Source organism: Schistocerca gregaria, chromosome 7 (genome assembly GCF_023897955.1).
Source record: "Schistocerca gregaria isolate iqSchGreg1 chromosome 7, iqSchGreg1.2, whole genome shotgun sequence".
NCBI classification, from domain to species: domain Eukaryota; kingdom Metazoa; phylum Arthropoda; class Insecta; order Orthoptera; family Acrididae; genus Schistocerca; species Schistocerca gregaria.
This window is the reverse complement of record NC_064926.1, coordinates 203,101,424-203,123,457: the sequence shown is the minus strand read 5'-3', so window position 1 is coordinate 203,123,457 and position 22,034 is coordinate 203,101,424.

The window sequence follows — 22,034 nt, the reverse complement described above, 5'->3', positions numbered from 1 at the left end:
TACACTACGCTTGTCCGTCCTCTTTTGGAGTACTGCTGCGCGGTCTGGGATCCTTACCAGATAGGATTAACGGAGTACATAAAGAAATTTATCGCAGAATAGGAGAGTGTCACGGATATACACTCCTGGAAATGGAAAAAAGAACACATTGACACCGGTGTGCCAGACCCACCATACTTGCTCCGGACACTGCGAGAGGGCTGTACAAGCAATGATCACACGCACGGCACAGCGGACACACCAGGAACCGCGCTGTTGGCCGTCGAATGGCGCTAGCTGCGCAGCATTTGTGCACCGCCGCCGTCAGTGTCAGCCAGTTTGCCGTGGCATACGGAGCTCCATCGCAGTCTTTAACACTGGTAGCATGCCGCGACAGCGTGGACGTGAACCGTATGTGCAGTTGACGGACTTTGAGCGAGGGCGTATAGTGGGCATGCGGGAGGCCGGGTGGACGTACCGCCGAATTGCTCAACACGTGGGGCGTGAGGTCTCCACAGTACATCGATGTTGTCGCCAGTGGTCGGCGGAAGGTGCACGTGCCCGTCGACCTGGGACCGGACCGCAGCGACGCACGGATGCACGCCAAGACCGTAGGATCCTACGCAGTGCCGAAGGGGACCGCACCGCCACTTCCCAGCAAATTAGGGACACTGTTGCTCCTGGGGTATCGGCGAGGACCTTTCGCAACCATCTCCATGAAGCTGAGCTACGCTCCCACACACCGTTAGGCCGTCTTCCGCTCACGCCCCAACATCGTGCAGCCCGCCTCCAGTGGTGTCGCGACAGGCGTGAATGGAGGGACGAATGGAGACGTGTCGTCTTCAGCGATGAGAGTCGCTTCTGCCTTGGTGCCAATGATGGTCGTATGCGTGTTTGGCGCCGTGCAGGTGAGCGCCACAATCAGGACTGCATACGACCGAGGCACACAGGGCCACACCCGGCATCATAGTGTGAGGAGCGATCTCCTACACTGGCCGTACACCTCTGGTGATCGTCGAGGGGACACCGAATAGTGGACGGTACATCCAAACCGTCATCGAACCCATCGTTCTACCACGTTCTACCATTCCTAGACCGGCAAGGAAATTGCTGTTCCAACAGGACAATGCACGTCCGCATGTATCCCGTGCCACCCAACGTGCTCTAGAACGTGTAAGTCAACTACCCTGGCCAGCAAGATCTCCGGATCTGTCCCCCATTGAGCATGTTTGGGACTGGATGAAGCGTCGTCTCACGCGGTCTGCACGTCCAGCACGAACGCTGGTCCAACTGAGGCGCCAGGTGGAAATGGCATGGCAAGCCGTTCCACAGGACTACATCCAGCATCTCTACGATCGTCTCCATGGGAGAATAGCAGCCTGCATTGCTGCGAAAGGTGGATATACACTGTACTAGTGCCGACATTATGCATGCTCTGTTGCCTGTGTCTATGTGCCTGTGGTTCTGTCAGTGTGATCATGTGATGTATCTGACCCCAGGAATGTGTCAATAAAGTTTCCTCTTCCTGGGACAATGAATTCACGGTGTTCTTATTTCAATTTCCAGGAGTGTAATACAGGATTGTGGATGGACACCATTAAAACAAGGACGTTTATTGTTGCGGCGGAATCTTCATACGAAATTTCAATCACCAACTTTCTCTTCCGAATACGAAAATATTCTGATGACGGCGACCTACTTCGGGAGAAACGACCATAGTAATAAAATAAGAAAAATCAAAGCTCGCACGGAAAGATGCAGGTGTTCGTTTCTTCAGCGCGCTGTTCCCGCCCGAGTAGAATACCTTTGTGTTATGCCTTACGACAGGTCCTGTCATGGTGGAAGCGCCGTCAGAGAGATCCACCGCATGAGCGTCTAGGGAAGTGATTCCAGTGGTGGTTTCCCGTTACCTTCCACTGATGATGATAAAATGATAATGAGGTCAACACAACACAGAGTCGCTGAGCGGAGAAAAATCTCCGACCCAGCCGGGAATCGAACCCGGGCCCTTTTGCATGACAGAGCGCCACGCTGACCACTCAGCTATCGGAGCGAACAAATGGAATAGTAAGAATTATTATGAAGGTATCCAGAATCAGATTTTCACTCTGCAGCGGAGTGTGCGCTGATATGAAACTTCCTGGCAGATTAAAACTGTGTGCCCGACCGAGACTCGAACTCGGGACCTTTGCCTTTCGCGGGCATGTGCTCTACCATCTGAGCTACCGAAGCACGACTCACGCCCGGTACTAACAGCTTTACTTCTGCCAGTATCTCGTCTCCTACCTTCCAAACGTAACAGAAGCTCTTCTGCGAAACTTGCAGAACTAGCACTCCTGAAAGAAAGGATATAGCGGAGACATGGCTTAGCCACAGCCTGGGGTATGTTTCCAGAATGAGATTTTCACTCTGCAGCGGAGTGTGCGCTGATATGAAACTTCCTGGCAGATTAAAACTGTGTGCCCGACCAGGACTCGAACTCGGGACCTTTGCCTTTCGCGGGCAAGTGCTCTACCATCTGAGCTACCGAAGCACGACTCACGCCCGGTACTCACAGCTTTACTTCTGCCAGTATCTCGTCTCCTACCTTCCAAACTTATTATGAAGGTAGTTCAATGAACCTTCTATCAGGCCCTTAAGTGTGATTTGAAGAGTATCCATGTTGATGTAGATGTGAATGTATATAGAGCTACTTCACTGCTGCTTTTACACAATGAAACTGTGATTCATGTATAGAGACGTTGCCGGAATCCCCCATGATCAAATCGAAGTCCTACCCTTGCCTCTAAGAAGTTTCTGCTGTATCTGCAAGTTTGGTACCAAGGACGTGATGGGAGATTGGGCATCACTGAGGCATAGTTTCTCTCTTAAAATTTGTGAGGGTAGGTTCTGGTCGGGAGGCAGGAAAAATGGATGAAGTTTCGATTTTTTTCAGAAAAATGGTTCAAATGGCTCTGAGCACTATGGGACTTAACTTCTGAGGTCATCAGTCCCCTAGAACTGAGAACTACTTAAACCTAAGTAACCTAAGGACATCACGCACATCCATGCCTGAGGCAGGATTCGAAACTATAACGCCTAGAACCGCTCGGAATTTTTTCATACGAGGTTTCTTTTTATTAAAGGAGGTGTTTTGCCACTTTCTTAAATGCACATTCATGTACGAAACACATTTTCTTATCCTGTAACAAATAAAACATGGCGCTTTCAGCCCTTGCCAAACTATGCTCATCGCGCCGTATCATGGTTTGCGTGAAGCGTTGTATAGACTCGTGGCTATTTCCGAAACCCATAAAAACTGAAAATTCTCAAATTAAAATAAATTTTGGGGCTTGAAGACGGGTCTTGAAAAAAACCTCGAAAAAATCGCAGTTATTTGAAAAACTTGTCGGTTTCTTGGCATGTTTTTTTGTCTAAGTAAAAAAGAAACATGTTCTAGCTAAGGCCTCCTAAATTTAATTATCTTTCATTTTAAAACATCAAATGAATCGGTGAAACTGTCAAAGCTCTAGAGCGTTTCGCGCTTTGGAGATTATTGTTTCGAGAAAAACGTGTTTGAAGTCTGGGGTAAAAAAAAAGCCGTTGTTTCAAAACTTACGGTTAATCTGCGATCCCAAGGCTACAGAAGCATCCTTCCTCTTGCTGAAACATGCTCTGGTTCTGAATCTGCTGCTGCATTTCTCCTATCCGTGCGCGTTTAAGAAAGTGAGTGTGAGACATTCCTCGCTCCGCGGCGCCCACTCGTTTCCTGTAAGATAACTCAGGGAAGTTTTTGCTGTTCGTCCCTGTGACGAAAGCTAACACGCTCATGTTCAACAGAAAAGATGAATAAGTTACGCTGAATATAAATGCAGCTGTATATGCTGCTATTCCAACAGTTTTTTTCCCAACAATGAAGATCTTTAGGTATCATATTTCCAAATGCCCGTGTTGAAACTCTCGTTGTCATTTTGCATATTGGCACCAGTTCGTCTTTTAAGCAAATCTTCATTGGATAGGAATGTGTATACCGGTCAATCTTTTCTTTAACCAATACATCGAGCGGTTACACGTACCTATAGTTTGTCGGTGCATGGTTCCATTCAACGCGCTATAACTTCTAAAACTTACACTTTCAAAAAATTCCTTTACAGGAACACAAAAAATTCATTTTTTCGTCGCGCTTGACCAGAACTTCCCCTTAACCCTTCCATGGTTAAAATTTATTTAGTATATATTTGAAAAATCAAAGGTTAGAACCCGTCTTCCTTTCTCATAAACAAAACTTTTCACTATCAAAATGTTTTACGCTGACCGATTTAGAAAATCGGTGAATTGGGACACGAACCTAGCTATATCCCTATTTTGGTGGGATTCTAGGATTTTCAGAGTTATATATTCAATTTTAGAATAATAAAAAAAATGAAATATCACACGCAAGTTCTCAGCATAACACTAAAAGATGCCTTTGACATGCCACATACTAATATTTTCTAAATTCTATGTTTTCTGGTGCATGTATGTCCAGGTACAGATAAATTATGCACAAACCAGTAGAATTACTGAAGTGTGTAGTAATTCCTCAAAACAATGTCTGTGATGTATAAGAAAACACAATTAGTTACTTCAGACATTCTTGGAATGGAAGAGTGGCGATTTTATGTGATTTTCGCGAAACAGACCCACGCCACCTCATTAAATCCCTCACAGCTTTCTGTATATCCACCAGTGGTCCGTAGTATTTTCTTACAAGTAGCGATAGCATCTTGCTACATCCTAGCACGAGACAGATAAGATATAGAGACGTCTCAATGCTCAAAGCTGCGTATATATTCCATCAACCACGAAACGGTTGAGGTATATAGGAGATCATCTGGTGACACCGTATCGTATTTCACAAAGCCAATCTATAAAGCTTCCTTGGCCAAAATATTTACTTCTTCATTTCCCTTTATTCCGCTGTGCGCCTTAACTGAGAACTTAATGGCAGTCTTATTCAGGCGAGAAAGTTCATAAATTGCTTGTATAATGTGGTATAGTGAATAATCCTTGTGCTGTTGGCATCATAGCATTTTAAGACCGTTAATGATGAACTTGAATCTGATAAAGTAGGGATTGTTTCTTCTTGAATTATTTTTGCGTGTATAAATCCCTCTATGATCGCTGTGACTGCAAAAACTCTTACAATGTCAGTGAGTAAATTAGTTGCATTCGTCTGCACACAACACTAAATACCTACCTCAGAATACATTGACGTAGCATCATAAAGGACGTCTGTCAAAAGCTGGGAGAAGTAGTTGTTATTATAGTTGTACAGTAATTTTCAATCCAGCGGGTACATTAAGTACATCGCAGAAAAGATATACACTAAAGAGCCAAAGAACCTTGTATTCCTACCTAATATTGTGGAGCACTTCCGCGAGCACGCAGAAGTGCCGCAACACGACATGGCCTGGACTCGACTAATATCTGAAGTGGAACTGGAGGGAAATGACACCATGAATCGTGCAGAGCTGTCCATAAATCCTTGAGAATATGTTTTGAACAGCACGCTGCAAGGCACCCCAGATATGTTCAATAATGTTCATGTCTGGGGAGTTTGGTGGCCAGCGGAAGTGTTTAAACTCAGACGAGTGTTCCTGCAGCCACTCTGTAGCTATTCTGAACATGTGGGGTGTCGCATTGTCCTGCTGGAATTGCCCAAGTACGTCGGAATGCACACAGGACATGAATGGATGCAGTTGATCAGACAGGATGCTTACATACGTGTGACCTGTTAGAGTCGTATCTAGAAGTATCAGTGGTCCCATATCACTCCAACTTCACGCGCCCCACACCATTACAGCCCCTCCGCCAGCTTCAACAGTCCCTGATGACATGCAGGGTCCATGGATTCATGAAATCCCGTTCACGTCCATCCGCTAGATACATCTCGTCCAACAAGGCAACATGTTTTCAGTCACCAACAGTGCAATGTCGGTATTGACGGGCCCTTGACGGGCCCAGGTGAGGCATGAAGCTTTGTGTCGTGCAGTCATAAAGGATACTCAGGAGTGGACCTTCGCATTCGAAAGCCCGTAACGATGGTGTTTCGCTGAATGGTTCGCACGCTGACACTTGTTGAGGGCCCAACATTGAAATCTAGAGTAATTTGCGGCAGGATTGCACTTCTGTCACGTTCAACGATTCTCTTCAGTCGCCGCTGATCTCGTTCTTGCAGGATAATTTTCCATCCGCAGCAACGTTGGATATTTGATGTTTTGCCGGATTCCTCCTATTCACGATACACTCGTGAAATGGTTGTAGGGGAAAATCACCTCTTCATCACTACCTCGGAGACGCTGTGTCCCACCGTTCGTGCGCCGACTGTAATACCACGTTCAAACTCACTTAAATCTTGATAAGCTGCAACTACAGCAGCGGCAACCGATCTAACAACTACGCCAGACACTTGTCTTTCATACGCGTTCTCGATGGCAGTGCCGTATTCTGCCTGTTTACATACCACTATATTTGAATACGCATGTGGCCGAGCGGTTCTAGGCGCTACAGTCTGGAACCGCGCGACCGCTACGGTCGCAGGTTCGAATCCTGCCTCGGGCATGGATGTGCGTGATGTCCTTAGGTTAGTTAGGTTTAAGTAGTTGTAAGTTCTAGGGGACTGATGACCTCAGAAGTTAAGTCCCATAGTGCTCAGAGCCATTTGAAGCATTTTGAATAGCCATGTCTATACGAGTTTCTTTGGCGCTTCAGTGTATGCATCGCAGAAGTACGAATCGATAATCATACGACCGTATCTATCATAATTTTCCTCAGTCTCTCCCCTCCTCCTTGTTCGTCGAGGCCTATATCCCGCTGTCAAATGAAAAATCAGCAGCTGAGCTATCCTGCTTAAAAAATGGTGGTAAATATTACTGAGTTAAGCCACTTTGGAGTTCTGAAATACTATAATAAATTGATTCCACGACATTTTCCAGCCACCACTCCCCTTGTTTGTGTTTGCTGTTCAATGGTTCAAATGGCTCTGAGCACTATGGGACTTGACATCTATGGTCATCAGTCCCCTAGAACTTAGAACTACTTAAACCTAACTAACCTAAGGACATCACACAACACCCAGCCATCACGAGGCAGAGAAAATCCCTGACCCCGCCGGGAATCGAACCCGGGCGTGGGATGTGTTTGCTGTAATTTGTCCACATACGCACACCTTCATTCTAAGAAAGAACGTTTAACCATTGGTGCAGCACATTATTCCAACAAAATACACCGATAAATTGAAACTAGTTACCGAACCATTACCGTTACGATCTACAGGCAGCCGCCTCTCTGCCCAGACACAGCAATCTTTGCTCTGACCGCAAATCGCACTGGTCGCCAGCGCTGCCACCGCCGACGGGGCCGTGAGCGAGGTACCTCCTCTGCGAAGCACCGATTGGCTCAGTGCCGTGCAGGTACTGTATTACAGTGCCAAGGTGTAGGATAGGAAATGGTAGTGGAAACACACTTTATTTTCAAAAAAAGCGGCCTGTCAACAAGCTGGCTGGAAAGAAACAGACGCCACAGCCACCGGCCGTGCCACACTCTTTTCCTCCCCCTCTCCCCCTCGCCGCAAGATTTTCGGTCTGATCACCTTCGGTGAAATTAACAGCATGGGCGCTAACATTAATATTTGAATGGGAGTGCCGCTGTTGAACTCACAGGAGTGAGCGAATACGTGGAAAGAGTACGATGAAGAGTTCTCTGAGGGAGAGGACTTATCTGATGATGTAACAGACGAAGAAACAGGAGCCGATAGGTAAGAGACACAGGATCCAGTACTAGAATCGGAATTTAAAAGAGCTTTGTACGACTTAAGACCATATAAGGAAGAAGGAGTAGATAACTTTCTATCGGAATTTCTAAAATCATTGGGAAAGTGGCAACCTAACGGCTATTCACGTTGGCGTGCAGATTCACTTTCGGCAAAATATCATTCACGCAATACTGAAGATTCGAGCAGCCGACAAGTGCCAGAATTATCGGACAATCATTTTGACAGCTAATGCATCCAAGCTGCCCAGAGGAATAATATACAGAAGACTCTAAACAGAAAATGGAGGATCAGTTATGTGGTATCGGTAGCTACGATGCCACAGCGTTGGTGCCCGTTCTTAGGTTGGCACTACGAGAGCGGAAGAGCTTCGCCGGCGACAGCGCCCTCTAGCCAGCGCTGTGCAGCTCTACGAGCGCCGCTCCAGATTCGCCTCATCTGATCACGGGCAGACGACCAACCAACAGCGTTTCATTTCCATAGTGGGCGAGCCACTACGAATTTTACCTGTGTAACTTAATGTTAGCTTTGATCCATCCGGCTTCGCACCTATGTGCTCCTCAGTAAAAAGTTATGTATTGACGTTTCTTATTCTGTTGATATATAGTAAAACCACTTTCACTTTACTGCAGTACTGAGAGTTCTACCTTACCTGCTCCTACTCACTTCCTACATTCGGCCTACCCTCTAAATTACAGGAGCAGACCCACGCGTCGCCTTCCAGGAAGGATACGAAAAGTTATATGACGGTCAGTTTGTTTCAGGAAAGGTAAAGGCACGTGAGAGGCAATTCTCAATTTGCGGTCGGTAGTGTAAGTAAGATTAAAGAAAAATCAAGACACGCTCATAGGATCTGTCAACCTGGAAAAAGCGTTTGACCATGTAAAATGCTGCCGGCTACTCAAAATTATAACAAAAAAAGGGTTTAACTATAGGGAAATACAGGTAAAACACAATATGTGTGAGAACCCAAATGGAACTATAAGAGTGGAACACAAAGGACAAAATGCTCTGATTAAAATGGGTGTAATATGGGCATCTAGTCTTTCACCCATACTGTTCAATCTAAACAGCGAAGAAGCAATGATGGAAATGAAAGATTCAAAACTGGGATTAAAATTTGGAGTGAAGGTACGTCAATAATAAGATTCGCTGATGAAATTGCTATCCTCAGTGAAAGTGAAGAAGAATTACAGGATATTTTGAGTGGAATGAACACTCTAATGAGTACAGAATATGAATTGAGCGTAAACTAAAGAAAGGCGAAAGTAATGTGGAGTTGCAGAAATCAAAACAGCGAGAAACTTAACATCAGAATTGGGGATCACGAAACAGACGAAGCTAGGGAATTCTGCTACCTAGGCAGCAAAATATCCCACGATGATGAAGCAAGGAGGGCACAAGAAGCAGGCTGTCACAGGATAAAAGGGCGTTTCTGGCCAAGAGAAGTCTACTAGTATCAAATATACGCCTTAATTTGAGGAAAAAATTTCTGAGAGTGTATGTTTGGAGCACAGCATTGTTTGGTGGTGAAACATGGACTGTGACAAAACCAGAACAGAAGAGAAACGAAGCGTTTTAGATGTGGTGCTACAGAAGAATTTTTAAAATTAGGTCGTCTGATAATGTAAGGAAAAAGTAAGGAATTAGGAGTTTCTCTGCAGAATCGTCCAGGAAAGGAATATGTGGAAAACACTGACATGTGATGGGACAGTATGACAGGACATCTCTCAACCTTAGGACACCTAAGGGGGGGGGGGGGGGTTCGTTGAACCCACAATTCTTTTATGTCCCCTACTTTTGCCCAAGTAACTTTCATACTACATATTCCCTTTGAGTTATTGTTTGTTGGCTATTTTATGAAATGTTAGTGTCAATATATTTTATAGAAAATTCCTGCTTTGAAAGAAAATATAAATAAACTTATTATGGGTCCAACAAGCCCTCCCCCCCCCCCCCTTAGGCTTCTGTGCTATAGAAAATTTCCCTTAGTAGGATTTCGTATTTCTCTTCTCCACAACAATGCAAAATAGTTTCATGTTGGTTGGTATTCTTGATATTCACAACAATCTGTTTACTTTCACAGGAAGTGATTGTTGATGTCAGTCAGCTGTTATTTATCTTGTAAACTTGCAGTGAGTTAGTGGCGTTCCCAACACTTAGGCCTCCAGTACCTTTGCTGTCCTATACAGCAAAAACGAAACCAAGTAAGAACTTACTGATGTTGTCAACAATGCACCAAGATAAAGGCACTGTTGGAGGAGAGAAGAATAAAACCGAGATAAATGCATATTATAATTCCACTAAAGGTGGAAATGATACCATTGATCAAATGGCGTGCATGTACACCTACAAGAGGGGAACAAAGAGATGGCCTCTATCTGCATTTTACTGTCTCGTCGACATTTGTGGTAGCAATGCAACCACCATATTCATCTAACAACATCCAAGATGGAATGAAAAGAAACAGAATAAACGGAAACTTTATCTTCTGCAAGCTGGGATGGAACTAGTGAAATTGCAGGTAGAAGAAAGAAGTGCCAATGCAAGAGGGTATCTAACCAAATTGTTCAATCAATGGAGACTATTCTACAAAAGAAAATCAAAGAAGTGACAACAGAAGCACGTCAGCCTCCTGCAGGGAAAGGTCGGTGCCATGTTTGTGTAAGAAAAGCTAAAACAAAGAAGCAGAAGTACAACAATCTAAGTAAACCAAAACAGTGTGGACAGTGTCATAAACATGTGTGTAACACACATTCAGAAAAATTTTTGAAGTGTGTCTCTTGCCTTGAAGTAGTCTATTGTATATTAAAACATCTGTATTTTGTATTGTAATATGTCAATTTTTTATTCACTCAATCCAATATTTTTAACAATTAATAACATTTATAAACCGATGCCTTAGTTAAAATACATAAACCATTCTGAAAGTTGTAATATTTCATCAGTAAACTTATGTAATACCTGTGGGCTCGCCGAAACCTCCCGCCCCCCCCCCCCTCCTTAAGCATCCAAGTTAGAAGAAAAGGCTTGGGCATCCTAGGGTTAAGACAACAGGGACTGGAAAAGGAGACGGGGGACCAAGGAGGAAAAACCAGAGGGGGGAGGGGAAGGAGAGCGAGCCCAAGGGAGAAGGGGAGGGGAAGAGGAGAGTCAGATTTGAAAGGAAGAATAAATATCATGGCGAATCATATCATCTGGGACGGGGGGACGTTGGGAGTTCCTTTTGGAAGAGTAGGTGGAGGGTGTGGAGATGGAGATAGGGACACATCAGTAAAGGTGCGGCAGCAGGCGGGGAATGGGGAGGAAAGGAGACACCACAGGTGAGGGGGGTGAAGGCGGCGATTAGTGTAGAGGATACAGATGTGCTCAAGAAAGAGGTGGAGATGTGGGAAGGGGATGTACTCATAATGTATCCTAGTGGGGGACGGGAGACAGATACAGGAAACGAGATGGAGCGCATGGCGTTCAAGAATTTGGAGGGCGTTATAGAATTTAGGAGGGGTAGAGATCCAGGGAACACTGGCATAACAAAGGATGGGGTGGATCAAGAATTTGTGGGTATGAAGGTTGATGAAAGGATGCAATCCCGATGTCTGGCCAGACAAGAGTTTCAAGAGGCAGAGTCTATCGTGTGCTTTGCGTTAGATGATAAGGGGAAGGGAAGACCGGGTGAGGTGACGGTAAAGAGTGTGGCCAAGGTATTTCAAGGTGGTGTTAAGTTGGATAGGGCAGTCATATATTGTGAGATAAAGAAAATCAGGCCAGAAGGAGGGGGTAGTACATACTATAATGATTGCCTGCTGATCTGTAACTGTACTATTAACAAAACTGTAAAACGCTAATCTCTGAATCTAACAGACGAATTTTCATGAGTTTTTCACACGTAACTTGAGCGAAGCTTCGAGCAGCATATAGGCCTTATTTCATCAAACTCAGATCACGAAAAAAAAAAGATAACGTAATTTAATTTTTTTTTGTAAAATCGTCTGCTCAGCTTAATAGTTCGGATATTAAATCGTCACAGTGTAATACACCAAAGAACCAATAGATGGCGCTGTAGTTTCGTAGTTCACAAAAGAATCTATAGATGGCGCTGTTAGGTATCTTTTATCTCAGTGACACATGTAGTTTCTAATGTTTATATCAAACTGAGCGCCGCAATCTGATCATTTATGAATACAAAGTAACAGCGGATGAAGTTGGCTGAGATGTATGGATTTAATTATTTCAGTTTGTCTATTAAAAACTTAACGGCGTTGATTTGCTTCCTTCGATAGGTTTTATTTATATTGTTTGATAGAAAGAACGAATGTACTAAGTTCGATAAGTGATTTAGGTGTCTACTCATTACATTTTGTTTTCGTTTTTTTTTTTTTTTTTACGAATAAAAATGCCTAGGAAACGGTTGTGTCTTTCTGAATACAGCAGAAAGGCTAAAAAGTTGAAGACGATGCAATCTCAAGAATCCAACGAAAAGAGGTTCGTGAGGCGAGACTTGTCGCGGATCGACAAAACCGGGCTGTAACTCTCTCTGAGGAAACTCCTTCGAAATGCGAGGCACGACGTAACCCTGATCGAGAGCTTCACGCATTATCTCGCATCTCAGAGCCATTCACTCGCACAGGTTTAAAGTTAGGTACTTCCCTCCATCGTAACATCGCAGAAGTGGATATTATGACAGGAGGTGGTGTAGACAAGAGAGTTTTTATATCCTGAATCCCGCTAAACCCTAAAGATTTATCATTTCACTTTCAACATGTACAATTTCTGGTGAGCGAATGTTATCCAGTGACCATAAACAAAGCACTAGGCTAGACGCTGCATACTGAGAGCATTGACCTAAGTGTCAGTTGCTTTTCGCTTGCTCAACTCTACGTGGCTCTCTCCCATGTTAGTCAAGTCATATCCTGAGCCACACTACTTCAAATGTTATACGCAAAAAAAGCTTTAAAAGTTAAAAGTCTATTCCATGCGTATGAAGGCTCGAGCACAGCTATAAATAAATACCTCGGCAACTCCGGGTTTCTCAGCGAGTTCGACATACAAACATCTCCTTACAGTCGACCACTAAGATACGTACTGCATCTGTCAAGTTTCAAAGGATGGTGATACTGGTAACTGATGCTATGTTGCACTTTCATTGTTTGGGATGAGGTTTCGAGGTCCCGTAAAATATCCGTTGAAGCACTCCATAGAGCAATTCGACACCTGCGTAGCAACAGCAGCCCTATAGCCGGGTGTACTCTTTTATTCTCTGTAGGCTTGCGTTATATCTTATCAGTAGTCGCAACAGGGACGAGAGCAAACGAAGTCAACGCATCTGCCATTTTTAATTAGATAGCACGTTAACTTAACACCAAAATTGATAAAATAATTAGAAAATTACAACAGTGAATGCCAAATTATGTAAAAAAATTTAAACTTAAAATTTAAAAGTAAAACATACCCGAAAGTCTCGAAATTTTCGGGTCCATTATCTTGCCAGTATCGAAATTGATAATGGACAGGAACTATCGAGATTCACAATGCCGGGATTGATGAACCATCTGTATACATATTCAAGTTTGTTCGTAAGATTCGTTTTCCCTGAGCAAGAGAACTACTCGCATGGCTATTTGTGGTTTATCCTTCTCTCGCAGCACATGATCAATTGTTTTGCGACTTAAATCATTTTAGGACTCTGGTGAGACATTATTGGCTTGATACGTCAATGTGTCGATTTATGGCCGTATTGATATAACGATATAACGTTTGAATACGATCGTTCGCAAGATACGTGTTTGTACGCAGCCTTCAGCTGCCTAACTACAGCTCCCTACAGCGCAGTGCCCCTCACAAACTTCATAAACAAAAAAATGGTGTTATGGTAAGAAAATAACTTATTTACGTAATATATTTCTACCTATGCTCAACACATTACGGTATCCTTGCTCCAGCTTTTTTAACCCATCTAAAAAATAAATAAATAATAAACAACCACTCATCCGCAGCTTTTCTGGCTTCCTCACAGTTCAGAAATCATCTTTCCTTGAGATGTTTCTTGAGGTCTAGGAACAGACAATAGCGCTGAGGCGAATAATTCAGATGAATATGGTGGATGTTTCAGGATTTCAGAGTGAAGATCTTTCAGGTTTTGTTGCGTCATGATCGCCTTGCAAAAAGGGCATTATCTTTCAGAAATAAGATTCCTTTTCGCCGTTTTCCTCGACGTTTCGAGACCTGTTGTCGCTTCAGTTAGTCGAGAAGTTTAACATAGTCCTTTGCCCTGATGGTTTTACCATGTTGTAACTAGTCAGTAATACGGATTCCATCTTTATTCCAAAAGACTGATGCAAGCAATTTGTCTGCTGATCTTTGTGCTTTGAACTTCTTTGGATGTGGAGAACCACAGTTTCTCCATTCTCTGAACTGTCCTTTGGTCTCTGAATCATAAGTGTGGATCCATGTTTGATCCGTGGTGACGAGGTGATCCAGAAGACTCACAGCATTCCGGTGAAATTGGACCAAAATGGACTGTGAAGCAACCACTCACGCTTTTGGTCACCTTTGAGATATTTGAGAATAATGTGACATACACATTCTCGGGATATGCTCAGGATCTCTGCTGTCTTTCTAGCAGTTATCTTCCGATCATCCATGATTATGGATCTAACATCATCCTTGATTTACTGAATTGTCATTGTAGTTGGCCCTCCAGGACGCTCTTTACCTTCAGTGCTGATATGTCCTGTTCCAAATGCAGTAGCCCAATGCACTAGGAGGCGCAGTTACCACCAAGTGTGTCAGAGATATCACGATAAGTTGTTTGGTCGTGTTCCAGTTTTTTTTAAAAAAAAGATACTTAATCACTATGAATTCTCCATTGTCTTACGCCACGTTCACTTAAAACCTGCACAAAAAATAAAAATCAATGTTAGTGCTACACAATTAGCGTGATATACGATGCAAAGAACAAGATTTAATGCCAATTTAATACGAAAAGCCAAAGATTTATAAGCACACCTTCGTTCAGGGGTGGACAAAAACATGGAAACAGCACAACTACAATACATTACCATGTCTAATACGGTGTAGGGAAACCACTGACATTCAAAACAGCTTCCAGTCGTCTCGAAATGGATAAATACAGGTCTTGAATAGATTTCGAGGGAATCATATACCATTCTTTCTCCAAAAGTTATTTTAAGTGGTGGTGGTAGAGAGCAATCGCATTTCCTTCTCTCCAACGCAGATCACAAATGCTGAATAATATTGAGATCTAGTGACTGTGGCGGCCAGGGAAGATGCGACAACCCATACTTTTGCTCACAAAACCAGTCTCTGGACGATGCAAGCTGTGTCAACGAGGGTCCTGTCATCTTGGAACACAGTATCATTATTGGGGATCAGCGAAAATAGTCACATAATCCTTGACAGTAATGCGACCTTGAGGCATAATGCCCATTGGAACCATGGAATACCGTTATATGGCTGCCCAAATGACCACCGAGTCCCCATTACATGTCGCACTTGGGACGTAAATTCGGCCAGAAGTTGGGTATAACGTACACCAAGATTCATCCGGCCAAATGAGTTTCTTCCATTGCTCCATAGCCCAGGTTTTATGGGTTCGGCACTACGTTTCCCTGTTACGGGCTTTTGTATCACTGGTGAGTGATTTTAGAATCCCACCTCGTCCTGAAATTCCCTGCATCCGGAGGTTCTTTCGTCTTTTTTTTTGGTGCCAACAGGGTTCACGAGTGCGACATTCAGTTCAGCAGTGATTTTGCAGCTCTCGTCCCCTCATATTTCATCATATTCCTCTTCAATGGACGTCCATGACGACCATTCAACACACGTGGATGTTATTTTCTCGCTTTACCTGTATGCAGTACAAATCTTCGATATGGTATCTCTTGAAATACCAAACACTTCCGCTCCCTTGGCTATGGAACCACCTATCACAACAACACCAACACTCTGCCCACGTCCGAACTCACTGAGTTCGGACGTAATGCACTAAGAACATCGTTCAGACCACAGCTGACACTTGCAACATACACAACTGGCCATTAAAATTGCTACACCACAAAGATGACGTGCTACAGACGCGAAATTTAATCGACAGGAAGAAGATGTTGTGATTTGCAAATGATTAGTTTTTCAGAGTATTCACACAAGGTTGGCGCCGGTGGCTACTCCTTCAAAACGTGCTGAGTTGAGGAAAGTTTCCAACCGATTTCTCATATACAAACAGCAGTTGCCTGGTGAAACGTTGTTGTGACGCCTCGTGTAAGAAGGAGAAATGCGTACCATCACGTTTCCGACTTTGATAAAGGTCGAATTCTAGCCTATCGCGATTGCGGTTCATCGTATCGCGACATTGCTGCTCGCGTTTGTCGAGATCCAACGACTGTTCGCAGAATATGGAATCGGTGGGTTCAGGAAGGTAATACGGAACGCCGTGCTGGATCCCAACGGCCTCGTGTCACTAGCAGTCGAGATGACAGGCATCTTACCCGCATGGCTGTAACGGATCGAGCAGCCATGTCGCGACCCCTGAGTCAACAGATGGGGACGTTTGCAAGACAACAAGCATCTGCACGAACAATTCGAAGACGTTTGCAGCAGCATGGACTATCAGCTCGGAGACCATGGCTGCGGTTACCCTTGATGCTGCATCACAGACAGGGCGCCTGCGATGGTGTACTCAACAAGGAACCTGGGTGCACAAATGGCAAAACGTCATTTTTTCGGATGAATCCAGATTCTGTTTATAGTATCATGATGGTCGCATCCATGTTTGGCGACATCGCGGCAAATGCACATTGGAAGTGTGTATTCGTCACCGCCATACTGTCGTATAATCCAGCGTGATGGTATAGGGTGCCATTGGTTACACGGCTTGGTAACCTCTTTTTTGCATTGACGGCACATTTCAGATGTGTTACGACCCGTGGCGCTACCCTTCATTCGATCCCTGTGAAACCCTACATTTTAGCAGATACTGCACTACTGCATGTTGCAGGTCCTGTACGGACCTTTCTGGATACAGGAAATGTTCGACTGCTACCCTGGCCAACACATTCCCCAGACCTCTCATCAATTGAAAACGTCTGGTCAATGGTGGCCGAGCAACTAGCTCGTCACAGTACGCCAGTCACTACTCTTGATGAACTGTGGTATTGTGTTGAAGCTGTATGGGCAGCTGTACCTGTATACGCCATCCAAGCTCTGTTTGACTCAATGCCCAGGTGTATCAAGGTCGTTATTACGGCCAGAGGTGGTTGTTCTGGGTACTGATTTCTCAGGATCTATGCACCCAAATTGGGTGAAAATGTAGTCACAAGTCAGTTCTAGTATAATATATTTGTCCAATGAATGCCCATTTATCATCTGCATTTCTTCTTGATGTAGCAATTTTAATGGTCAGTAGTGTATTTAGGACCCTGGACAGTTGCCGTTCATGGTCAATTACATTAGTCCAACCAGAATGCTTGGCAAGTATTTGCATCAATTTCTGGCTATATACAGTGCAGTTATAATAAAACTTCCTCTACTTGAGCAAGTGTAGATGGAAAAGTATTTACCGTATTGGCATCCAACTTTGTAGTAATCATGTTCAGTCTCTGCACTACAGCATTTGCGTTGTTAGTGGAGTTCGTGTAAAGACTTGCTGTTAGGTGCCGCTACTGGTACGTCGATGTTAGAGAGCTTGTATAGGCTCTCTAGGCGATGTAGGGTCGAAACAAAAATATTAGTGTGCATTACATTTGCAGACAGTCAGCATGGGCCTGGGCAAGGTGAGCAAGGCTTTAGTCATAAAACTGCTCTATCAAAGCAACAGCAATAGTGCTCCTGCTTTTCGCGAGATCGTTGCCTTAAACCAATACAGAGAGGTCCTTCATCTGCCCCCTCCCCTTTCCCATTTTTCCCACTCCCCCCCCCCCCTCCTCAGGCTTCCAGATCTCACCCTACCCTCACACCTCCCCTCTCCCTTTTTTTCTCCCACTGGATTCTTCACACCCCTCAACGCCCCCCCCCCCCCTTTGCCTACCCCTACACCCCCCTCCCATTTCATCAAGTGCGTTCAGTGTTTTCTGTGCCAAAGATCGTCACCAATGTTTAGTGCAACGGTGTTTTCTTCGTTTCTGTGCGTCAGCGTTATCTTCAGTGTGCTGCTTCAATCGAGTGTAAAACTGATTATCTTCGTTTGTGCGCGCTGTGGATCTTGTTTCTGAAACCAGTGCCTTCCGACGAACGCCTTCATCACTATTCTTGTGTGTGTCTTCTGTTTTTAACATTCATGTATTTCTGTTTCTATGTCTTCATGTTTTCTATATGTTTTTTTCTGTTGGCCGAAGAGCGGCATCTGTAGGGTGCTGCAGGCCCACCTTTGCATCAAGGGAAAACACAATAAAGGAAAAAAAATCCTTTATCCGCACCAGTGTTGATCACGATTCGGAAGTTCGAATTAACTAGCGATTTGGAAATTCCTCCACGGAAAGGCCGACGGCCAACAGCGCCACAGGTAGTCGAAGAAGTTACAGCTGCCACGGTTGAGAATGCTGGATGCAATGTGCGATCTTTAAGCACTACACGAGCTGTGTCAAGACAGCTGAATGGTCCACCATTCGAAAAGTGCTGTGAACAATTGTGAAATAGTATCTCCAGTGCGGTTCCAGATTGTCATGTATGGAGGTGGGCGTCACACTGACGTACTTTTGTAACCTGGAAAATGTAGATGTACGTGATTAAAGATGTTACCATCTCATGTTGGAGTTAAAAAGTGATACTTTCAGTGGTTTGTTATTTGTCTTCTGCATGACCTTACAAATGTTCCCACAAACTTTCAATGACACACTATCATTCGATTCCCGGCGGGGTCAGGGATTTTTCCTGCCTCGAGATGACTGGGTGTTGTTGTGTCGCCCTCAACATCATCATCATTCATCTCTATTACGGTCGGAGGAAGGCAATGGCAAACCACCTCCGCTAGCACCTTGCCTAGTACGGCGGTGCAGGTCTCCTCGGAGTATGGGACCTCATCACCATTATCACTATCATTCGTGTTTCATGGAGACCCTCTCAAGCAGCGAAAGTTTAATTACAATCACCTTATACTTTAATAGCCCAAACAGTTAATTACTTTCAAAATATTCGAGATTATCGCGGCTGGTTAGTATTTGCACGGAAAAACAGAATGAAGTGGGAAACAAATATGATAGTACTGGTGTCCAACATCATCATTAGCAGCTGGTTTCGTCCACTCGGCAGCCCTAAAGATTTGGTGTCAGTGTGAATCAGGCTGCTGTCTCACCAGCGGATAGAAATACTACTGTGCAGTGCTCTCCTCTTACTGGAAAGACCCCAGTTTACTCTACACATCTTTCAGCAGAAAGGGCGCAGCTGTTAACCGAGAAGCCACAAGCCCGCTGTTCAACCAAGCAAGCGATGGAGGTAGCATTGCTTGCTAAAATGTTTCTGAAGCGTACTTACGTAGGCTTAGCAGTGCTGTAGTTGCGCCCTTCTTGCCACCCGAAACAGTGGCAACAGGGAAATAGCAAAGTTATAGCGGTAAGATAGACTGAAAATTGTTGATCTAAAGAAAGATTTTGACAATGTTGACTGGAATATCTGAAAAACTAAATTTAGCAGGGTAAAATAGAGAGAGCTAAAAGCTAAATACAACTTTTACAGAAACCAGACTGTAGTTACAGGGTGTTTCAAAAATGACCGGTATATTTGAAACGGCAATAAAAACTAAACGAGCAGCGATAGAAATACACCGTTTGTTGCAATATGCTTGGGACAACAGTACATTTTCAGGCGGACAAACTTTCGAAATTACAGTAGTTACAATTTTCAACAACAGATGGCGCTGCAAGTGATGTGTAAGATATAGAAGACAACGCAGTCTGTGGGTGCGCCATTCTCTATGTCGTCTTTCTGCTGTAAGCGTGTGCTGTTCACCATGTGCAAGTGTGTTGTGGACAAGATGGTTTATTCCTTAGAACAGAGGATCTTTCTGGTGTTGGAATTCCACCGCGTAGAACACAGTGTTGTTGCAACAAGACGAATTTTTCAACGGAGGTTTAATGTAACCAAAGGACCGGTGGTGGTGGTTGTTGGGATGTTTAAGGGGGACCAAACAGCTAAGGTCATCAGTCCCCCCAAAGGACCGAAAAGCGATACAATAAAGGATCTGTTTGAAAAATTTCAACGGACTGGGAACGTGGCGGATGAACGTGCTGGAAAGGTAGGGTGACCGCATACGGCAACCACAGAGGGCAACGCGCAGCTAGTGCAGCAGGTGATCCAACAGCGGCCTCGGGTTTCCGTTCGCCGTGTTGCAGCTGCGGTCCAAATGACGCCAACGTCCACGTATCGTCTCATGCGCCAGAATTTACACCTCTATCCATACAAAATTCAAATGCGGCAACCCCTCAGTGCCGCTACCATTGCTGCACAAGAGACATTCGCTAACGATATAGTGCACAGGATTGATGACGGCGATATGCATGTGGGCAGCATTTGGTTTACTGACGAAGCTTATTTTTACCTGGACGACTTCATCAATAAACAGAACTGGCACATATGGGGAACCGAAAAAACCCATGTTGCAGTCCCATCGTTCCTGCATCCTCAAAAAGTACTGGTCTGGGCCGCCATTTCTTCCAAAGGAATCATTGGCCCATTTTTCAGATCCGAAACGATTACTGCATCACGCTATCTGGACATACTTCGTGAATTTGTGGCGGTACAAACTGCCTTAGACAACACTACGAACACCTCGTGGTTTATGCAAGATGGTGCCCGGCCACATCGCACGGCCGACGTCTTTAATTTCCTGAATGAATATTTCGATGATCGTGTGATTGCTTTGGGCTATCCGAAACATACAGGAGGCGGCGTGGATTGGCCTCCCTATTCGCCAGACATGAACCCCTGTGACTTCTTTCTGTGGGGACACTTGAAAGACCAGGTGTACCGCGAGAATCCAGAAACAATTGAACAGCTGAAGCAGTACATCTCATCTGCATGTGAAGCCATTCCGCCAGACACGTTGTCAAAGGTTTCGGGTAATTTCATTCACAGAACACGCCATATTATTGCTACGCATGTTGGATATGTGGAAAATATCGTAGTATAGAGTTTCCCAGACCGCAGCGCCATCTGTTGTTGACAGTTGTAACTACTGCAAATTCGAAAGGTTGTCTGCCTGAAAATGTACTGTTGTCCCAAGCATATTGCAACAAACGGTGTATTTCTATCGTTGCTCGTTTAGTTTGTATTGCCGTTTCAAATATACCGGTCATTTTTGAAACATCCTGTATAAGAGTAGAAGGGCATGAAAGGCAAGCAGTAGTGAAGGAGTGAACGAGACAACTGATGTACCGCATGAGCAGGAGTCAGTAAATAGAGTAGAATGCTCCAAACTTTTGCGTGTACATGCTGAAAATCTAGAACTGGAATAAGCATGTTACTTAGACTTTGCAACAATTAAATTCAGCTGCTTTTGCTTTTCGTATTATAACTAGTCTTAGAAACAAGCGAATCTACCATCTGACAAAGTTTGCATATTTGTAGTCCGTAACGCCTCATGATATAACTTTATGGTGTAATTCATCACACAGAAAGTACTGATTGTTCAAAAGTTAGCAGTAAGAATAATGCGTGACACACATCCGCGGTTGTCATATATGTGCCTCTTTGAGGAATTGGGCAATTTAACTGCATCCTCTCAGTACATATATTTTCGCTAGTGAAATCTTCATAAATAATCCATTACAATTTGAGAAGAACATTGCTGTCCATACCCACAACAGTAGAGCGAAAAATGTCCTTTTTTAGACACTATTAAAGCTGTCGGTGATTCAGAAAGGAGTTCAATATGCACCAACAAAAATGTTTGAACATTTGCCCAATAACATAAAATGTCTGACGGGTAGTAAAGCAAGTTTAAATCTAACGCGAAATTATTTCTCTTGGCCATCTCCTTTTGTTCTATGGTTAAAAACTGTGTTCATTAATGTTGGCACTAATCACCTATAGACATCCTGCGAAGTACTGTTTCATTCCACATCAGCTGGATAATAAGAATCGTTTATATGATCTGTGGAACAAGTAAGTAACCAATAGGGTTGTAGTCTACCCCCCCCCCCCCCACCCCACCCCGATATTATTCAATCGGTAAAACGAGCAAGAAGTAAAGTAAACGAAGGAGAAATCTGATAAATGAATTAAAAATCATGGAAAAGAAATAAAAAAGCTTTGCTGT